Source organism: Pyrus communis, chromosome 16, assembly GCF_041283825.1.
Source record: "Pyrus communis isolate YQ-2024b chromosome 16, ASM4128382v1, whole genome shotgun sequence".
NCBI classification, from domain to species: Eukaryota; Viridiplantae; Streptophyta; class Magnoliopsida; order Rosales; family Rosaceae; genus Pyrus; species Pyrus communis.
Window position 1 is genome coordinate 23,777,856 of NC_142580.1, and position 16,055 is coordinate 23,793,910.

The 16,055-nt window shown below is 37.1% G+C and overlaps 1 pseudogene; it reads right to left on the minus strand.

Annotated features, from left to right (window-relative positions):
* Window positions 1-3,319: 3,319 nt before the first annotated feature.
* On the minus strand, window positions 3,320-4,042 carry LOC148690162 (secreted RxLR effector protein 161 pseudogene; annotated as a pseudogene).
* Between the last annotated feature and the right edge of the window lie 12,013 nt (window positions 4,043-16,055).

Sequence of the window (16,055 nt, forward strand, 5' to 3'; positions counted from 1 at the left end):
CAAAAAGAAATTAATGAAATTAAATCAGAAATTAAGTTTTTAAAATCCGAAAATACCGAAATTCGTTCACAACTCAGTAGAGTACGTACGCAAGAACTCGTCCAAGAACAAAATGGTTCTTCCTCAAATTCGGATTCCGACGCTCACTCAGCTAAATCTTCTTCTTCAAAAGAACTTGTTTTAAGTCTTTTAGACAAAATTAGAATTAGAAAATGGTATTCTAAAATCAAGATAATAATTGACGATTTTCATTTAGAAACCATTGCTTTGATTGATTCAGGCGCAGATTTGAATTGTATTCAAGAGGGGTTAATACCTACTAAGTATTATCACAAGTCTACCGAAGTACTTAGCGCGGCAAATCAATCCCCAATGAAGTTAAAATATGAAATTCCCAAAGCCCATGTTTGTCAACAAAATATTTGTTTTAAAACTCCATTTGTTTTAATCAAAAATATTTCTGATCCAGTTATTTTGGGACTCCCTTTCATTGCATTAATTTATCCTTTCAAAGTTCATCATAACTGTATTTCTACCAAGGTTTTTGGCCAAAAAATTACTTTTGAATTTTGCATGGAAACAGATCTTAAAAAGTTAAAACAACTTCAAAAAGATAGTGTTTCAAAAACTCTCAACCAAATTACTGCAAAATCCCAACAAATTGCTTTTTTACAGGAAGAAATTCTTCACAAAAGAATTGAAGAACAATTAACAAACAAATCTTTATTAGATTCTATTCGCCAGTTTTCTAATAAGCTTACTAAAGAAATTTGTTCCGATCTTCCAAATGCTTTTTGGCACAGAAAACAACATATTGTTAAACTACCTTATATTAAAGATTTTATTAAGTCAAAAACCTCACAAAAGCACGACCGATTCAAATGAATCAAGAAGTTTTAGAGTTTTGTAAAACTGAAATTAATCAACTTTTAGAAAAAGGAATTATCCGTAAAAGCAAATCTCCATGGTCTTGCCCTGCTTTTTATGTCCAGAAAAACGCAGAATTAGAACGCGGCGCTCCACGACTGGTTATTAACTACAAACCTTTGAATGATGTTTTATAATGGATCCGATATCCAATTCCTAACAAAAGAGACTTGATAAAGAGACTTTCTCAGGCAACTGTTTTTTCTAAATTTGATATGAAATCAGGTTTTTGGCAAATTCAAATTCATGAATCTGATAAATACAAAACTGCTTTTGTAACTCCTTTCGAACATTACGAGTGGAATGTAATGCCTTTCGGCTTGAAAAATGCACCAAGTGAATTTCAAAATATCATGAATGAAATTTTTAATCAATACAGCCATTTTTCGATTGTTTATATTGATGATGTATTAATTTTCTCAAAATCAATAGATGAGCATTGGAAGCATTTGCATGCATTTGTTAGGATCATTAGGTCCAATGGGTTAGTTGTTTCGGCATCTAAGATTAAGTTATTTCAAACCAAAAATAGATTTTTAGGTTACCATATTTACAGTGAAGGAAAATTTATGTCCTAGCTAAGAACATGTAAAGAACATTTGAATACATAGGCAAACTATTAACAATTAAAGTAGGCATGCATCCAAAAACAATTCATAAAACCCATGACTTTCAAAGCCTAGTATATGGTGAACCATAACTCTTTAACAACATTAAAGAGAAGAAAGGATTTAGAGAATCATTACCCTTGTAGCTCATCCTTGATTACACAAGGGATTCACCCAAGTGGAGGGCCTTCAAGTCACCTCCTTTGCTTCCTTGAGGATTTGAGGATATGTTCTCCAAAACACCAAAAGCTTGATGTCTCCAAGTCTCTACACCAAAGATTAATTGTGAAGATAAAAATGGATGACTTAGGGGAGAGGAAATTGCTAGATATCCCTCCCTAAGTGGCCGGCCTCCCTTGTTGAAATAGAGAGACTAATTTCACCCAATTTCATCAAGAAAAACCCTAAATGAAATAAAGTTATAATTTTGAATTTATACTTCATTTCTTGTGAGTGGCAAACTTGTAATTAACACAAGTTTGGTATCCCTCACTATTCATGACCGGCCTCTCTAAGTGTTTGGGCTAATTGCCCATTTTGTTTTAGTTGTCATACAACTTAAACATAATGGGCCTTGTGGACCAAAACACTTTTGGGCCCCTAAACCCAAAACCAACTTAGAAGTGCAATACGAACGTTTCGTATAATTAATTAACTAATTAATTAACTTTGACCGTACTTCAATTAACCATTTAATTGCTTATCCATTTCATTTAATTACTTCACTTTCATCCTTACTCGGTGTACGATCCATTAGGTTCCAATTAGCGAGGCAGTGGGCGATGTTACTCTTAACTATTGATTGTGAATTGAAACCATATTTCAATTCTCCCTTAAGATTAGTGTTTGCTAATCTTTAGGGCTTCCACAAACCATGAGTGACACCTAGCAGCATGTCATGGTTACCCAAGCTAAGTAGAAGTGGTTGGAGAACCTATCCAGTTACAACTACAATGCAATACGGTCCTTCTCTAATACAATACTCTTAATCACATTGTTGAAGTGATAGTTTGTTTCATGTCTACTATCCAATGTGATACTTCCCTATATGATTCGCTTGAATAAGATTTGGAACAAACTTCCTAAGTCATATTCATATGCTTTGGCCAAAGACTCTCGAATCATATCTTATAGTATTCTCCTTCCACCATGGAAGGTTAGAGATCCCTTATTGTGCATTCATATGCCTACATGACTAGAGAGCTTGACCCCAACCATGCCGTGGACACTCCAAAGGAATGCCATTTGACACGATCAAAGATCAAGGACCTAACCATTAGACATCTATGATGCCTCAGGTCAAAGGACAACTTTGCATATTGTAACCATCGAGTTCTTACATGACATGTATGTTTGAACTCTCTTTTGATCATAGTTCAGTGTACTCGATTACTCTTTCGAGCACCTATGTGTTTGTCTTAGTGTCCAACACTAAATGACTTGAGACTTGTCATATCCATACTTGAGTCGACATAACGCATACTAACCTTAGCGGATTGTCAATGCCCAATTGGCAACCCTATGGCTAGGAACGTTTTAGGAATGAACATAAGAGAAAGGTCTCGAAAATCTAACTTACTTAGATCACTTATCTCTTAGATCAAATACATTCCTTGGATTCCCTTATTGCTTAAACACAAGATACAATAAATAGTGATTAACAATAAGCTTTGCCCTCCATTAAACATATAAAAGTTTAATACATTAAGTATTCCAAAAAGCTATTACATCAAATGAGTGGCTTTGTGGGCATACTTCCAACAATCTCCCACTTGCACTCAAAGTCATCCTCCCATGTATCTAATACCCATCTTTTCCATATGGCGGTCAAGTTGGATTTGAGACATTGGCTTCGTTAGTGGATCTGCTACGTTATCGGCTGAAGCAACTTTGAGGATGTTGACTTTCCCCTCGGCAGCATATCTTCTAATGATATTAAAGCGCCTATCAAAATGCTTGTTCTTTTGATGTGCCCTGGGTTCCTTGGCTTGAGCTATCGCCCCACTATTATCACAGTACAAAGTTACTGGTGATGTAATGGTTGGAACCACTCCAAGTTCAGTGATGAACTTCTTCATCCAGAACGCTTCTTTGCCGGCTTCAGCTGCAGCGACATATTCAGCCTTTGTCGTGGAATCAGCAATTACACTTTGTTTCTTGCTTTTCCAGCTGACAGCCCCACCATTCAGAGTGAATACATATCCGGAGTTGGAACTTCTATTATCGACGTTAGATTTGAAATCTGCGTCTGTATAGCCTTCCACTCGCAACTCTGTCGCTCCTCCATAAACGAGGAACATGTCCTTAGTTCTTCTTAAGTACTTAAGGACCGTCTTGACAGCTGCCCAGTGTTCTGATCCTGGGTTAGATTGATATCGACTAGTAATGCTCACAGCATATGCGATATCAGGCCTTGTGCATATCATGGCATACATGAGACTTCCTATGGCGGAAGCATAAGGAATAGTATTCATTTGCCGTATCTCTTCAGATGTCTTAGGTCCCATGGACTTAGAAAGGTGAATTCCATGTCTCACAGGAACAAAACCTTTCTTAGATTGTTCCATCTAGAACCTACTTAGCACCTTATCAATGTACATAGATTGGGATAATGCAATTAGTCTTCTGGTTCTATCACGATAGAGCTTTATCCCAAGTACATAAGATGCATCTCCTAGATCTTTCATGTGGAAGGTTTTGGACAACCACACTTTTACAGAAGAAAGTACTGCAGTGTCATTCCCGAATAGTAATATGTCATCTACATATAACACTAGAAATACCACTGCATCCCCTACGACCTTTTGATAAACACAATTGTCGTCTTCGTTTTGAGTAAAATCAAACGATTTGATTTCAGTATCAAAACGAATGTTCCAGCTCCTTGAGGCTTGCTTAAGTCCATAAATGGACCTCAGAAGCTTGCATACCTTAGTCTTTGCAGACTTGGACACGAAACCTTCGGGTTGAGCCATATAAAGCTCTTCCTCTAGGTAGCCGTTCAGAAAGGCCGTCTTCACGTCCATTTGCCAGATTTCATAATCATGGTACGCAGCTATAGCAAGCAAAATCCGAATGGACTTAATCATGGCTACAAGAGAGAAAGTTTCTTCATAGTCAATCCCTTCTCGTTGCCTGTAACCCTTGGCTACACGTCTAGCCTTATAAGTCTCCACGTTCCCATCAACGCCTATCTTCCTCTTGAAGACCCATTTGTTTCCAACAGGTACTATACCTTCTGGAGGGTCTACAAGAGTCCAGACCTGATTTTGATACATGGAATCCATCTCGGATTTCATGGCCTCTTGCCATCTCTTTGAATCAATGTCGGACATTGCTTCTTTGTAGTCCCTAGGGTCCTCCTTTGTGTCATTGTCACCCAGAAGGTACAATTCCGCAAAGTCATTGTCTAAGCCATACCTCTTAGGTGGCTTACTAACCCTTTCAGATCTACGTGGAGCTTGGGGTCCAGGAACAGGGTTGTCAATATGTCTTGTGCTTGTTTGTGGTTCATCTTTAATCTCATTAATTTCCATCGTTTTACTTATAGTTCCTTTGAGAACAAATTCGTCCTCTAGAAACTTATCAGTTCTGGCGACAAAGACTTTCTGGTCGTCAGGATGGTAGAACTCATATCCCATAGTTTCTCTAGGATATCCCACAAAATAACACCTTACTGATCTCGCTTCAAGCTTAGTAGCTTCAAGCTTCTTGACATATGCTTCACAACCCCAAATCTTAATGTGATTAAGACTTGGCTTTCTTCCATGCCATATCTCATAGGGCGTTTGTGAAACTGATTTGGCAGGTACTCTATTAAGCAAGTAAGCTGCTGTATATAGAGCGTATCCCTAGAATGTTACTGGTAGATCAGCGGAACTCATCATAGAATGAACCATGTTCATCAAGGTTCGATTTCTCCTTTCAGAAACTCCATTAAGTGGTGGAGTTCCCGGTGGAGTCCACTGTGATATTATTCCACACTCTTTGAGATAATCTAGGAATTCATTACTCAGATATTCACCCCCTCGATCTGATCTTAGGATTTTTATCTGTTTCCCAGTTTGCTTCTCAACTTCATTCTTGAATTCTTTGAACCTTTCAAAGGATTCTGACTTGTACTTCATAAGATACACGTAGCCAAAACGAGAGTGATCATCGGTGAATGTGATATAGTAGGAGAAACCTCCTCTCGACGTAGTAGACATAGGTCCACATACGTCAGTGTGGATTAACCCTAGAATTTCAGTGGCACGCTCTCCTTTCCCAGTGAATGGATATTTGGTCATCTTCCCTTTCAAACAGCATTCACAAGTACCCATCTGGTCATTACCTAATGGGCGGACATATTCGTCTTTCAACATCTTGCGAATCTTTTCAAGGTTCACATGTCCAAGTTTAAGATGCCACATCCTTTCTTGGTTAACTTCTTCTCTAGGCCTTTTGGGTTTTGAGGTATTCCCGCTTTCAGTACAGTGCATCCCACTATTCGTCTCTAGGTGAAAAAGTCCCTCTATCATATTACCATGAGAGATAATACGATCGTTCAAGTATAAAGTGCAACTCATTTTGTCAAACAATACTGAGTGCCCATCTCGTAAAAGCTTAGAGATAGAAATCAAATTCTTTATACATGAAGGAAAATATAAACAATTTTTAAGTTCCAGGACTTCCCCAGAGGGTAGGTTAAGCATGTAGGTGCCTATTGCTTTTGCAGAGATTTTAGCGTCGTTCCCAACTCGCACAACCATCTCCCCATTGCGCAGTGTCTTGCTCCCTGCTAGTCCCTGTATCGTATTACAGATATGTTGACTAGCACCTGAATCAAATATCCAGGAATTAGAGCTCACTGTAAAAGCACTCTCTATGACAGAAATAGTCTCTTCAAAAGTTCGTGTCATAAGGCTCGCAATGTGCACCCTGTATTTCTTCTTTCAACGTCCATCATTTCCACAATGAAAGCATGTTCCTTTGGATTTTCTTGCCTTCTTCTTATTTAACCTTTTCCTTGTGTTTTCATTCTCACTCCCACTGTCCCTTTTGAAACCTTTTTCAAATTTACAGCACATGTCAATCATCTCGTTAAAAGTATGATCGAATCTATTCACTTTATAGTTTACAATAAACTTAGTGAAATCATCCGAGAGAGATGCAAGGAAAAAATCTTGGGCCATTTTCCCATCGATGGAAGTTCCTAAACTTTCAAGATCTTGAAAGATCCTTTCCATCTTTTGTCCATGTTTATGGACCGATGCCCCTTTTGCCATTTTGGCATTTAATAGACTACAAACATTTGAGAATCGTACTTTACTAGTCTCAATGTCATGCATCTTATGCAAACTTTCAACCATGGCACATGAAGTGTCCATGTGCTTATGTAGCTTCATAAGCTCCTCACTAAGTGAAGTGAGGATTAAGCATTTGGCTTGTAAGTCATCCTCATAGCGTCTTGCATAATCATGACACTCTTCCTTTGAAGCTAGTTTCTTAGGAGGTACATGAGGAGGGGATTGCTTAAGCACATACAATATGTCTTTCACCTTTGAGACATTCTCAATGTGGCGATACCAAGCAAGGAAACGTTGGCCCCTAAGGCCCCTTTTGTCAAGTATAATGGTGGGTATAATTTTAGGCATGTCGTTCACTACATAACATAACAGAAATCGTATTAGATTGTTGATAAACTACTTGATTAGGTCTTGAATCAAATAGTACCACCCACTATTTTTGGCAAATTCCATATCCCTCAATAGAATCCGAGAGTTATATTGAACTCTTAGCGGGGTATGGGAGACTCACGATTACCAAGCCCACCTCATGATGATACGATGTTGGTTAGCAAAAATAATGATGAGAGAATGACGCTTTACTCATTTACAACGTTTGTAATTACCCATCTTGTTTGGCCTCTAGAGAATGTTGCCTCACGATGATACGATGTTGGCACCATTGCACTTAGTTAAGTTATTCCCACCATGCTTAGTTCGTGTAGGGGTTCAAGAATAACCTCACGATGATACGATGTTGGCTATCCTCGTTGCCTACCTCACCACATCATGTATGTACATATGGACTCCTCCTGAATGTAAGCACATACTTTGAACTTCCCCATGATAGGGTGAAGCCGGTGTAGGAGTCACAAACGATTGGAGTCCACCATGGTGGAAGGCCTACGAAGAGATGTTCAAAGCATCTCTCGCTTATCAACTTAATATCCATTTTATTTGAGGGAGTAGTGTTGGGCTACATCAAAAACATTTTAATCATATTAAAAGAACATGGGCCTATCACAACTATTGGTCCAAGTTAATATGAATTAGTAGCATATGATGCGTGATTTACTTGACACTCAAATTAAACCCTCGTTTGACAATTGTAGTAGAATGGATAAGTGAGGGATCGTTCTAGACCGGGGATTAGGAGGGCTTGCTAAAACCTTCTAAATTGACTTAAAAACATAAAAACACAATATAAAACACTATTTAATGCTCGAAGAAAGCAAAACTAAAAATAAGAAAGATTAAGACTAAGATTTCAACGAAATAGGGGGGAATTGGATTTGGACGAATTTAAACTAAAATGAATACTTGGAAACAAAACAAATTGTAAATATGGATTTGACGGAAATGAATGGATGGGAAGCTAGCTAAGGGGTTCATCTCCATACATGTTACACTTGCATAATAAAATGATTTCCAATTGCATTTCAATAAACCATGAATTCTCAACACCCCGGGTTAATTAGGTCCGCTTAAATTAACCGTCAAGTTTTCCTTAAGTTAATGAATTGGATGATTGCATACGACAACCCAAAGCATTCCTCACAAGTTTCCTACATGAATTGCATAATAGAGAAACAAGCAAGAATCATTAAGCATCATGAAAACTATAAGTGTTGACGAGGCATTCGTTACTATGATTGCATGAAATTTATGCCAAGAATTCGTTTAACGCGATTGTTTATAAGCAACCTCCACTACTTGTGAATATAAGTTCATAACGATTAGGTGAAACTCACTTATATTCTAGCGTCATATTCATGCATGAAAATTAAGCGCGCATTCTTAATAAACATACATAAATAAGTTATCAATCAAACGGTTAAACAAATTGAATCCACAACTTATGAAACGCAATTAGAAGTAATCAAATCAAAATGCAAGCATAAACATATATTTCGAATCACCCCCCTAGCTAGGGGGGGTTTAGTTCCTCATACAAAACAAAGAGAATTAAAATTAAACATTGAAATCAAAGAAACACCTAAACATTCCAACAACTCAAACTTGAATTGTATGAACGTTTAGGCCCTCTTCTCTTCCTCTTCGTTGTAGCACAAGGTCTAAAGATAGTTGGTTTTGGGGGATGGAAGTGTGGAATGGAGTGGGGAATTATGGAAATAGGTGAGGAGTGGTGGAGAAAATGGTGCAGAAAATGGAGAGAAACTCACGGCTAGAGAAGGAATGGAGTGTTTGTGTTGTGGTATCTACAATGGAATGAGATGTTCTTGAATGAATGAATGCAAGGGTATTTATAGGAGTAGTGGAGGGAACATATGGTTGTTTGTTTAAGATGCAAGTGGCTAATTAATGATGGAAAAGTATGTGATTTAAAGGATGCAAAGTGAATGAATCATGAATCATTGTGGATGAAAGGTGGAAGTGCATGTGTTGATGACTAGGTTAGTGGGTGGAAATCTGAAAATGGCATATAGGAATGGGAGCTCACGGTTTGAATGTGTAAAGTGTGTGTGAATGCATGTGAAGATGCAATAAATAATGCATGTAGGGTTAGGAAATAATGAAGAAATGCATGTGAGATGTTTGGAAAGGAAATGGGAACCCACGGCAATGAAGTTGTTTTGTGTTGTGAATTATGATGAATGCATGTGAGTTAAAGAGGGAGAATGTGGTGAAATGATGAAGTAGGAAGGTGGAAATGCATGTGAGATGTTTGGAAAGGAATAAAGAATGAATGGTGGAAATGTGAGTGAATGATGTGCATGTGTGAGAATGCATGTGGAATTAAGAGGAGTATGGAAGTGAAATAAATGAATGATATGTTAAGTGATAAGTGAATGATATGTGGTGAGTGATAAGTGAATGGTTTGATAAGTGATAAATGAATTAGTTTAAAGGGCTAGGGTTTAAGTACATAGAATGGGCCTAAAATAGGTTGGTTTGTATGGCATAATGTGTTTGATTGGGCTAGAGCCATTGTTTTGTGTCTTCAAGTGCATACAAGGCCTTCAAATTCGTCCATCCTCTTGGCTCCATGGATAAGCTATCCAATCCATGCCCAAAAATGCTCCAAATGGCCTCAAAATGCACTTTCTTGCTCCCTAGGCCCTTAGAACCTGAAAACACACAAAAGAAGCATAAAGGACTAAAATAACGAGAGAAACATAACGTAAATGCACGAGAACAAGCCATTTAAGTCGCATGAATATGCTCCTATCAGCATATAATACTCCCACTGTTTCGTTGAAACAAGCGAGACTATATGGAACTACTAACGAACGCATTGCATCCTCATATGGACTATATAGTCGTTTTAGGTTTTAGGATGATTATGAACCGATTGATTTGATCCAACACGAGCCTTGTGTTGGACCTTGGGTTTTAGGTAGATAGTTTGTTGATTTTAGTTACGCGTTTAATCTAATTAAATTGTTATTTCCTATTGGGCGTTGGACCCAACTATTCCAATTTGCATACAATTAAACAAATAGGAATACATGAAATAAAGAGAAGGGCTTATGCCCTTTTACAACACATTGGAGGACTTATGCCCTTTACAACAAACTTGAATTAATCAAATTACATTCAAATCTATACTACTAAACCCAAACATTCATAACGTTAAGCGGCCAATCACATAGCTCAATTATCGAGGCATTTGGTTCATAATCACCATTTTCTTAATCAATCAAATTAACTAAGAAAGCAACTTTAAACAATTGGTTTTTGGATCCATAGAATTGATTTAAATGGAACTAAATATAATGAAAATCCAATTCTCATTAAAGAGACAAAACAATTTTTGTTCTCATTTTATTTGGGCCATTTTGCAAAAACACAAACTTTTGGGCCAAAATACAAATACACAAAAGTATCAAAACTTTATATAATTGCACAAAAGTACCCCACTAGAGGGGTGGCCGGCCAAGGATAGAATCATTGAGATTTTTGATAAAAAAAAAAAATTTTGTCAGTGGATTTTGGTGGGTGAGATTAAAGATGGTGGGGATGGTTTGAAAAGAAAATATATCTTTGACATAATTATAGCCATTTAATCATTTCTCACCAATAATCATCACCCATCAACTAATAATCAAAACTTTATGAAAAACAAAAAAAAACTTTTGAATCAAAACTTCAACTTCAAAAGTTTTTTGTTCTTGGCAAGAACTTCAAGAACATTGAAGAACACTCATGAAAACTCATAATAGCTCCATGAATGTTTTCACTTACCAAAACTCAATTTTTCACAACTCAAAAGAGGGTTAATATCCTAGGGTACTTAGGGGTTCCAAAAAGAACTTTAAAACCATTTTAACAAGCCTAACATGAACCCAAAAAATCACCCTTTGGATTTGGCCGAAAATCCCAAAATACTTGGCACCAAATTTTAGTTCCAATATTCATGCTTATATGAACTACATCTACAACATTTGAGATGCTAAATTTTCAAACAAAATTTATATTCAAAGCAAGAACAAAGCTTGTAACATTTACAACATTTAAATCACATATTATGAAAAATCACAAAACCCAAAAGGATCCACCATAAACTAGGCCTAGGCTCTGATACCACTTGAAGGAAAATTTATGTCCTAGTTAAGAACATGTAAAGAACATTTGAATACCTAGGCAAACTATTAACAAATTAAAGTAGGCATGCATCCAAAAACAATTCATAAAACCCATGACTTTCAAAGCCTAGTATATGGTGAACCATAACTCTTTAACAACATTAAAGAGAAGAAAGGATTTAGAGAATCATTACCCTTGTAGCTCATCCTTGATTACACAAGGGATTCACCCAAGTGGAGGGCCTTCAAGTCACCTCCTTTGCTTCCTTGAGGATTTGAGGATATGTTCTCCAAAACACCAAAAGCTTGATGTCTCCAAATCTCTACACCAAAGATTAATTGTGAAGATAAAAATGGATGACTTAGGGGAGAGGAAATTGCTAGATATCCCTCCCTAAGTGGCCGGACTCCCTTGTTGAAATAGAGAGAATAATTTCACCCAATTTCATCAAGAAAAACCCTAAATGAAATAAAGTTATAATTTTGAATTTATATTTCATTTCTTGTGAGTGGCAAACTTGTAATTAACACAAGTTTGGTATCCCTCACTATTCATGGCCGGCCTCTCTAAGTGTTTGGGCTAATTGCCCATTTTGTTTTAGTTGTCATACAACTTAAACATAATGGGCCTTGTGGACCAAAACACTTTTGGGCCCCTAAACCCAAAACCAACTTAGAAGTCCAATACGAACGTTTCGTATAATTAATTAACTAATTAATTAACTTTGACCATACTTCAATTAACCATTTAATTGCTTATCCATTTCATTTAATTACTTCACTTTCATCCTTACTCGGTGTACGATCCATTAGGTTCCAATTAGCGAGGCAGTGGGCGATGTTACTCTTAACTATCGATTGTGAATTGAAACCATATTTCAATTCTCCCTTAAGATTAGTGTTTGCTAATCTTTAGGGCTTCCACAAACCATGAGTGACACCTAGCAGCATGTCATGGTTACCCAAGCTAAGTAGAAGTGGTTGGAGAACCTATCCAGTTACAACTACAATGCAATACGGTCCTTCTCTAATACAATACTCTTAATCACATTGTTGGAGTGATAGTTTGTTTCATGTCTACTATCCAATGTGATACTTCCCTATATGATTCGCTTGAATAAGATTTGTAACAAACTTCCTAAGTCATATTCATATGCTTTGGCCAAAGACTCTCGAATCATATCTTAGAGTATTCTCCTTCCACCATGGAAGGTTAGAGATCCCTTGTTGTGCATTCATATGCCTACATGACTAGATAGCTTGACCCCAACCATGCCGTGGACACTCCAAAGGAATGCCATTTGACACGATCAAAGATCAAGGACCTAACCATTAGACATCTATGATGCCTCAGGTCAAAGGACTACTTTGCATATTGTAACCATCGAGTTCTTACATGACATGTATGTTTGAACTCTCTTTTGATCATAGTTCAGTGTACTCGATTACTCTTTCGAGCACCTATGTGTTTGTCTTAGTGTCCAACACTAAATGACTTGAGACTTGTCATATCCATACTTGAGTCGACATAACACATACTAACCTTAGCGGATTGTCAATGCCCAATTGGCAACCCTATGGCTAGGAACGTTTTAGGAATGAACATAAGAGAAAGGTCTCGAAAATCTAACTTACTTAGATCACTTATCTCTTAGATCAAATACATTCCTTGGATTCCCTTATTGCTTAAACACAAGATACAATAAATAGTGATTAACAATATGCTTTGCCCTCCATTAAACATATAAAAGTTTAATACATTAAGTATTCCAAAAAGCTATTACATCAAATGAGTGGCTTTGTGGGCGTACTTCCAACATACAGGTCTACCATCCAACCAATTGATCGAGTCATCCAGTTTGCTGATAAATTTCCAGATCAAATTACTGATAAAACCCAGCTTCAAAGATTCCTTTGATCTCTCAATTATGTTTCAGAATTTTATGCTCATCTGCGTCAACAATGTAAGCCCTTGTTTGATCGTCCCAAGGAAAATCCTCCATCATGGTCACAAAATCATACTTCCATTGTCAAACAGATCAAAAATCATGTCAAGACTTTGCCTTGCCTTGGCATTCCAACTCCCGGCTCTCTCAAAATAGTCGAAACCGACGCATCTGAAATCGGTTATGGAGGTATCCTTAAACAGAAAATTTCTTCCGAAGCTCCTGAACAAATTGTTCGTTTCCATTCAGGAGTTTGGAATTCTGCTCAAGCTAATTATAGTACTATTAAAAAAGAGATATTATCTATTGTATTATGTATTAGCAAGTTCCAAGATGATTTATTAAATCAAAAATTTTTGATTCGGGTCGATTGCAAATCTGCAAAACATGTTTTACAAAAAGATGTTCAAAATATTGCATCAAAATAGATTTTTGCAAGCTGGCAAGCCATATTAAGTATTTTTGATTTTGATATTGAATACATTAAAGGTAGCCAGAATTGCATCCCAGATTTTCTAACCAGAGAATTTTTGCAGGGGAAGAATGGGTACTAATCCTAACCAGCAAAGAAGGCTTCCAGCCACCCTTACCCAAACCCCAACACCAGTAAAACAAGAGTCTATTCCCGACTCTTCATCGGCCCTCGCCATTACAAACAGATTTACTCCCTTAGGATCAACAGTAGGAAATATCCGACCAAATTACCAAACGGCCTTAGCCACCCCTTATGATCCTTACTCTTCAGTACGTTCTCCAACACCTTCACAACCCAAAACACCTAGCTATGCTAAAACATCTCCATATGTCCAAAATCTCAATTCAGAAAAGCTTTTTAGCATCCCTCTTCACATTGACAAAAACCAACCCCCAGAGCGCATTGCCAAATTACTCCTTCCACCAAATTTTCATTTCTTACCAACTGAATCATACAAAAGCCTCAAATACTACCAGGCCATTCTCTCTGAGACCGAAAGCATTACTATTAAGCCAATCTACAGCACCACTCACCAAAATAAAATTTTATACCATTCACTTCATATTGGAAAATTTCTCATTGAGCAAGATTGGGGTCTTCCCCTTTATCATACCAAACCCCTTCACACCCAGCATGTTCTCATACCGAACAATAATTATAATTATTATGATTACATTCAAGCTTGGACTAATATTTTTCTTCATCAGACGGAAGTTTTTAGTCATTCATGGTTCGTGACCTTTGATAAAAGTTTCAGATTAAGATTCCCAGCATGGTTTCCAGACTGGTGGGCTACTCATGGCCCAAATATTTCCCTTGTCCCTGATGACCTTCGTCAAGCACTAAACAATAGTTTCAAGACCGGTTTTGACCGCAGCCGTTTTGACAGCAGGGTTTCCCTATTCTCTTTATTCATGGCCAAATACAAAGTTCCATGGATCTTAAAATGGAATTTCCAGTTAGACAATGGAGGAATTTTCAGGGCCCGGTGGGTAAAATGGTGGGACAAATTCAACCACCAGAAGATTATTGATCTAGTTCGTGCAGAATTTCCCCAGAGTTCAACCCCAGCAATTGATGCATCTTCTTCGCAGGCCTTGCCAGACACTCAGCAATTTCCTGAACTCCCGAAAGCTCAAGAACCAGTTTAATCTCTATCAGACATTAGTCCATCCTCCTCCCTTAAAGGAAAGACCAAGTCAGCCAAATCCTTTAGATCGAAGAAAGAAAAATCTTTAAAGACTACCCAGCTTCTAGATTTAGCCCAACAGCTCATGGCCGAAGCAGCAATGCACCAGAAAAAGAAAGGTTCCGACTCGGACTCTGATGCTTTTGATGCAGGGTCTCAGCCTCCCGCCAATTGGTCTGATCAAGTGAACCTTCAAGACGCACAAGATCCGTTCAACTTTTGAACTGCATTATTTGCCCATGTGATTATGTCAGCCAAACAGCATCATCAGCAGTAGCTGTTATCATTTCTTCCGCAAGACAAGGTCATTATTCATCAATAGTGAAAAACAAAAAGTCACTATTCATCGATAGTGAAAAACAAAAAAGTCACTATTCATTCAGCTTTTGTAAAAGTAACAACGTGACTCCACAGTAAAGGCTCATCATTCAGCCTGCTTTGCCAGCTTTCTTCTCATGCCAGCAGGATTCCCGGATCTAAATTGCAAGCTTCAATCATTCTCCTCCCTCTATAAAAGAATAACTCAGCTTCAGAAGAAGGACACAGTTTTTTAAACACTCTCTGCGTATTCAAAAGAACAAAGAATATTTCCAAACACTTGTAATACATATATTATTCAGGATGCCTGCGAGCTCCACCTTGTTTACTTGTTTCATTTGCCATTAGGCAACATCTGTTTGTAATCTGCATTGCAGTAAGTTTTCAATAAAACTTATTTTCAAAATATATTTGCATCATTACATTTCATTCATTATTTTCATGGAATTATCTTCTATGATTAATTTAATTCTTTCCTTTCATGTTATCATCAGTCATCCATGGAAGTTTCTTTTCAATCAACCTGAATTCTTTTTAATTCAATATATTGATATGCTACTCTGTTTTTATGTGTTTTACTTCCGCACTTTAAATTATATGGACGGCTTTGCCGCCTGCTGTTGTTAGTTCCGCCTATATATATAATATAATATAAAAAATAAAAAAAATTATTTTGGAATGATAATGGGTGAGGAAATAACATTTTAATTTTTCAAATTTTTATTGTGGATGAAATTATAATATGGGTAGAAAAATAGGATAATGGAATAGATCTAGT